Consider the following 6,805-nt stretch of genomic DNA (forward strand, 5'->3'; position numbering starts at 1 on the left):
TGAGCTAAGATTGCAACATTGCACTCCAGCCTGGGCGACGGTGAGACTCTGTCTCAAAATACAAAACAAAACAAAACAAAACAAACAAAAACAAATTGTTAGGTAAATTTAAGTCCCTTGGATACAAGGTCAATGGTCAATAAACAATTAGAAAATAAAATTTTAAAAACATACCATTTATGGCTAGGTGTGTTGGCACATGCCTGTAATCCTAGCACTTTGGGAGGCCGAGGCAGGCAGATCACCTGAGGTCAGGAGTTCAAGACCAGCCTGGCCAACGTGGTGAAACCCCGTTTCTACTAAAAATACAAACATTAGTCAGTATGGTGGCACATGCCTGTAACCCCAGCTACTCGGGAAGCTGAGGCAGGAGAATCGCTGGAACCCAGGAGGCGGAGGCTGCAGTGAGCCAAGACTGCGCCATTGCACTCCAACCTGGGCGGCAGAGTGAGACTGTCTCAAAACAAAAAAAGAAATAAAATAAATAATAAAATAGAAAATAAAACATGTATAATATCAAAACATCAACTATTAGGAATAAGTTTAAAGAAAGACATGCAAAACCCTCTGTATACTGTCTCCTTCTTAATATGTATAATTTCACTTAGTACGGTTCTTCATGGAGGCACCCCACCCTTGTTTTCTGAGAAGCCTGGTGTCCTCAAGAGAGGTCCTTTTTGGTTCTGTTACACCAACGGGAAACCTCTAGTTTTCTCCCAAGGTAGGGAGGCATAGTTACTTAGTAACTTGAGGGTGGGGCTCTTACCTGCTTTTAGTCCTCGCATTTTCAGCCCCATCTCTTCCCCCAGACATTGAGGTTACATTGAGGTTACCTGATTCCTTCAAGCTCAGAGCTTTTTTGTGCTTCTGAGGTACAAACTGATTTGCATCTTTTTGATTCATCTTTTTCCATGCCTGGTTTTCAGCCTTCTCCATACTAAGTCAGCTGTCACTTCCCTCTTCCAAAGTCTTGCTGCCATCCTGTGTCTGCCATCATGTTCTTTCTCTTCTGTGTCCTATGGATTCACACTTAAAAAAAACTCTTTTACTGTCATTTTAGTAGGATTGGAGGAGGAAGTAGATATAAATGCATGAGTTTAATCTGCTGTGCTTAACCAGAAGTTCCACACAGAATTATCAAAAGCAAGGTGATAGGCAGTGATTGCTACGCTTGAGTCCTGTACAAGTTGCTTAACACCTCCCGGCTGCCTGCTTCACCTGGCTCTGTTAAGTGCTCTTCCTCACAGGCACTGGAGTTCCCTGCTGCTGGACCAGGGATCTCTGGGGCTCAATCTGGCCTTGAAAACCTGTCTTCACATTTGCTTCCCAGAAGGATCCGGGTTGACTGACAGGAAGGAGACTGGAATCCCCCAGCCCCCCACTTCATTTATGCAGTTGTCTTTTGGGGCTTGAATAAACACGGACCAGCCTGAACAATGCCATTAATTAAAGTGTGTTATAATTGATTGGATAATCCCTAGATAGCTTAGGTTTAGAGAGGGGAGAAATAAAGGAAATGGGAATGGATGCAGGAATCTAAATGGAACACACTCTTTTCTTCCTTCAGGCTCATCCCAACTCTAAGGTACCTAATACAAAAGGTCTCCTTGTCATGTTATTTGCCAAGTAAATGGCCCTCTTCCCTACAAAGTCTTTGCCTTTCTTCCACTCCCAAACACCTCTAGTGTCTCCTAACTGCAAGGATGTGCAGTGCAGTGACCAAGAGTGGGATGTCTTTATTCATACGGGGCTCCACTTCTAACCATCTCTGTTACGCTGTGCAAGTTAGTGTACTTCCTTGTGCTTGAATTCTCATCTTCAAACTGGGTCAACAGTAATGGCCACCTCGCTGGTTTTTGTGAGAATTAAATGTGATAATACGTAAAAGTGCTTAGAACTGTGCCAGCCACATGTTAAGCACTCAGTGCATGTTAGCCATTAGCTATTATTATTACACTGTGTGCTTCTCTGCAAATGAAAGTGAAAGAAGAGATCATTACACTGAAGAGCCCACCACCTACATGAATGGTCACAATAGAGTCATATATAAGTGTACAGGACACTCTGAGGACAAAAAGAGATATTCACTCGCTCAGTGGGGATTGGTGGTGGGTGGTTGTGGGAAGGGAGTAGGGAGGGGACATTTTAGAAATTATCCTAGAGCAGGTGGTGTTTTTGAATTGAGCCATCACCATAATATAAGCACCATGAGGGCAGGAACTTATCCCTAGGGCCTAGAACAGTGGTTGGCACATAATAGATGCTCAGTAAATATTTGTTGCATTAATGAATGAGTGATAAGCTGAAGGGTGGGCCAGGTGAGTAAAAACAGAAGAAACAGTGTATGGGAAGGCATACCCAGAGAGTATGTGACACAATGGGAGAAGCGCAAGGGCACAGCATGGCAGGAGCCTGGGGTCTGTGTTGGAGAGTGGAGGCAGGAGAAGAGGCAGGCCCGGGTCCAGAAAGAATGTGGACGACGTGCTTTGCAAGACACAGAACTGATGAACTGTTATCAGTGGATCCTGGGACCTAGGGCCCGCATTTTCTTAAACACAATGTCTCGGCTGCAATAATAATTCCAAATAATATGAATCAAGTTTACATTTTTAGAATGCCTTCCACTCTACAAAACTTGGAAACCTTAGTTCTCTTCCCATCTTGCAAGATGGCGGGTGAAAAAGTTGAGAAGCCAGATACTAAAGAGAAGAAACCTGAAGTCAAGAAGGCTGATGCTGGTGGCAAGGTGAAAAAGGGTAACCTCAAGGCTAAGAAGCCCAAGAAGGGGAAGCCCCATTGCAGCCGCAACCCTGTCCTTGTCAGAGGAATTGGCAGGTATTCCCGATCTGCCATGTATTCCAGAAAGGCCATGTACAAGAGGAAGTACTCAGCCGCTAAATCCAAGGTTGAAAAGAAAAAGAAGGAGAAGGTTCTTGCAACTCTTACAAAACCAGTTGGTGGTGACAAGAACGGCGGTACCCGGGTGGTTAAACTTCGCAAAATGCCTAGATATTATCCTACTGAAGATGTGCCTCGAAAGCTGTTGAGCCACGGCAAAAAACCCTTCAGTCAGCACGTGAGAAAACTGCGAGCCAGCATACCCCTGGGACCATTCTGATCATCTCACTGGGCGCCACAGGGGCAAGAGGGTGGTTTTCTTGAAGCAGCTGGCTAGTGGCTTGTTACTTGTGACTGGACCTCTGGTCCTCAATCGAGTTCCTCTACGAAGAACACACCAGAAATTTGTCATTGCCACCTCAACCAAAATCGATATCAGCAATGTCAAAATCCCAAAACATCTTACTGATGCTTACTTCAAGAAGAAGAAGTTGAGGAAGCCCAGACACCAGGAAGGTGAGATCTTCGACACAGAGAAAGAGAAATACGAGATTACAGAGCAGCGCAAGATTGATCAGAAAGCTGTGGACTCACAAATTCTACCAAAAATCAAAGCTGTTCCTCAGCTCCAGGGCTACCTGCGATCTGTTTTTGCCCTGACGAATGGAATTTATCCTCACAAATTGGTGTTCTAAATGTCTAAGAACCTCATTAAATAGCTAACTACAAAAAAAAAAAAAAAAAAAAAAAAAAAAAAAAAAAAAAAAAACAATGAAGCCCTTTCACATGTATTATCTCATTTCAGAATCACAATACCTTGTGAAGTTGGTGACATATATATCCCCATTTTACAGAGAGGAAAGCTGAGGCCCAGAGAGGTTATGTGATTTACCATGGTTACTCAGCTAATTAGGTACAAACTTGGGATTCAAATTAGGAATTCGGACTCAGGCCAGTACTCTTTCTCTTATATAACAGTGGTCATATTGCTTTGCATTTCTTTGGAGAGCACAGTGCTTCACTGATTTTTGTTATTGTTGTTCCTGAAATAAATGCATAGGGGACCTACAAGTTTGAAAGTAAATGCTCATGTAAGTGTCACCCACGTTAAGCAATGGAAAGATTGCCATTGGTCCCAGAATGTCCCCCTTTCCTTGGTCTCATCCCCTTTCTCTCCTCTAGAGGGGATCATTCTCCTGACTTTTATGGTAATCAAATCCTTTCTTTTCCTTCTAGATGTAGCACCTGTGAATGCACAGACTTGTTTTGTGATAAATCAAATGGTCACTATAATCTGGGCAGTTTTCTGTTAGTCTGTAAACTCCTTGAGGGGCCTTCTCTGTGGCTTAATGCATATTCACTTGTCAGATGTTTAGTGAACACCTCCCAAGAGCCCAGCAACTAAGTTCTGTAGAGCCAGAGATAAAAAAAAGTAGGCACGATCTTCATGCTGGAACAATCTCATGGGCACTGCTTTAATAATTTGTATAATTTTAATTAATTAATTAATTAATTTATTTATCGAAATGGAGTCTCGCTCTGTCACCCAGGCTGGAGTGCAGTGGCACAATCTCGGCTCACTGCAGGTTCCACTTCCTGGATTCAAGTGATTCTGGTGCCTCAGCCTCCTGAGTAGCTGGGATTACAGGTATGAACCCCAGCGCCCGGCTAATTTTTATATTTTCAGTAGAGACAGGTTTTGCCATGTTGACCAAGATGGTCTTGAACTCCTGACCTCAGGGTGATCTGCCCACCTCGGCCTCCCAAAGTGCTGGGATTACAGGCATGAGCCACCGCACCCAAACTGAGAGTAGTCCCACTGAGCCAACCAGGAGCCAAGCCTGGAATCTTCTGATTCTTAGTCAGACGCATTATCCATTGAGCCACTGACCCCGAGCCTGATTTTTAATTAAAAATAAATGGTAATGGCAACATGATAACCCATACCAACTCTGGAATGGGAATACTTGATATCATGTGACTTTTCACAAAGGTGACTTCATCCATCCTGCCCAGGTGTCCTTCTCTGTTCTGCAGTGGCAGCTGAGCAACCAGAATGCCAGCTCCTCACTTTGTCAGTGATCAATACCTACAAATTCTAGTTGTAAAATGATGGCCACTTGCCATCATTTTGATTGATGTGTAATCAATAGCAAGTGGCCATTATTTTGCAACTAGAATTTGTAGGCATTGATCACATTCAGAAATGAACCAATTATTCACATTTGGAAATTCATAGACTCATGAGAATATACCTACAAATGTCCAGCTTGAGAGACTCTTCCTTAAAAGTTAGCACTTGTAGTTCTGGATAGTCACCTTAGTGTCAGTAAGGTCAGCACCCAATTATAACAACAACATTAAAATCTCGTGGCAAGGTTCAGTTATCAGTGGCCATCCATGAGAAATAGAATTCACTTAGATTAATTTTTTTAAAGGTTATCATAAAAATTTAAAATAGAAAATTCTTATGGAGAACTTCAAATTCTTAAGGATATTTCTACAGACCTGTGTGAGAAACACTGATGTACTTACCTTTGTCAAAGAAAAGGCATGAACTCCCATGTTGATTGGAATTGTAGATAAACCCAAGACCAATCTAGTTTTGGATGCATCTTGATGTCTCTGATCTGAAGTAGGTTTACCTTCTAGTTATGTTTAAGTCACATTCTGCAATACTTGTTGACTCCAGGAAGAACCCTTGGGGGCAAAGGGTGGATGGCTTAGATTATCCTTGGACAATCTATGTGTAATAAATAGCATACTGAGTCAAGGGACCTGTCTTTGGATCCCTAGTGGAATTTTAAGTTTCAATGAAGAACTGGGAGACTATCTATTTTTACAATCTGGTTCCCAGTAAATCAAATGCTCCCAATTTTTCTCTGTTTGTTATTTCTCTGACCACCAGTCTCAGTGGAGCAGACAACTTACTGTGCCAGTTTGACCTATGTTCTTTCTAACATATGGAGCAGAGTTAATGAGCTTGTTGTGACTACTAGCAGCATTCCGCTCAGAGAGTCATAGAATTTCAGAGTAGAACAGATAAAAAACAACATTTGTTAGCGGGATTGTGGCAGCAGGCTTCTAACTTGTTGCCTTACTCTTTATCTGATCCAATTCATGTTCCCCACAAAATCATAGTTTCTTTGTGTTGAGTTTCTTAAAAGCAGAACCTGAGCCAGGGTTTGAGACAGAGTCTTTCTCTGTCACCCAGGCTGGAGTACACTGGCATGATCTCAGCTCACTGCAACCTCTGCCTCCCAGGTTCAAGTAATTCTCCTGCCTCAGCCTCCCGAGTAGCTAGGACTACAGGTGCCCACCACCATGCCCAGCTAATTTTTTGTGTTTTTAGTAGAGATGGGATTTCACCATGTTAGCCAGGATGGTCTCGATCTCCTGACCTCATGATCCACCCACCTCAGCCTCCCAAAGTGTTGGGATTATAGGCATTAGCCACCGCACCCTGCCTGAAGGTAGCCTTTTAAAAGACTATTCTGTGAGTTGGACACAACAATGGGATATCTAGAAATGGCTTTCTTAAAAGTCAGATGGGTAATAGAGTGATTGTGGAGTAGGACAAAAAGGGCCCAGGTATCACCCCAAACTCTAGACCTGTGACAACACAACTGATGTGGACCCTGTCCACTGAGAACAATGGGACTTCTGATATGCTCTGTGTTGATGCAGGTTGGTGTGGGGACTATGTGGGACTGGACCTCAAATACTTAGTTGAACAGGTTCGGGTAAGGTAGGGGTTAGTAGGACCTAAACTTTGATTCAAATCTTTAGTAATAGATAGTATTTCCAATTTGGGAAGATTGAATAAAGAGTTGGGTCCCAAGGGTAACTGTATTATTTTTGTGTTACAGACTAGTTGTTGCTTCATTTTGGTGAGAATTACGCTTTTCTTGAAGTCCCTGGATGGTTTGATGATCTTGATAGCAATTATAAATGTGGTCTGAAAACT

At 42.8% G+C, this 6,805-nt stretch overlaps 1 pseudogene across 1 annotated transcript; it reads left to right on the forward strand.

Moving 5' to 3' along the window:
* Positions 1–2,653: 2,653 nt before the first annotated feature.
* On the forward strand, positions 2,654–3,580 carry LOC117062518 (annotated as a pseudogene). The gene has a single exon (XR_004428414.1). The product of XR_004428414.1 is annotated as a 60S ribosomal protein L6-like (transcript).
* The last annotated feature ends 3,225 nt before the right edge of the window (positions 3,581–6,805 follow it).

This window comes from Trachypithecus francoisi, unplaced genomic scaffold, assembly GCF_009764315.1.
Source record: "Trachypithecus francoisi isolate TF-2019V2 unplaced genomic scaffold, Tfra_2.0 Lachesis_group17, whole genome shotgun sequence".
In the NCBI taxonomy this organism is placed as follows: domain Eukaryota; kingdom Metazoa; phylum Chordata; class Mammalia; order Primates; family Cercopithecidae; genus Trachypithecus; species Trachypithecus francoisi.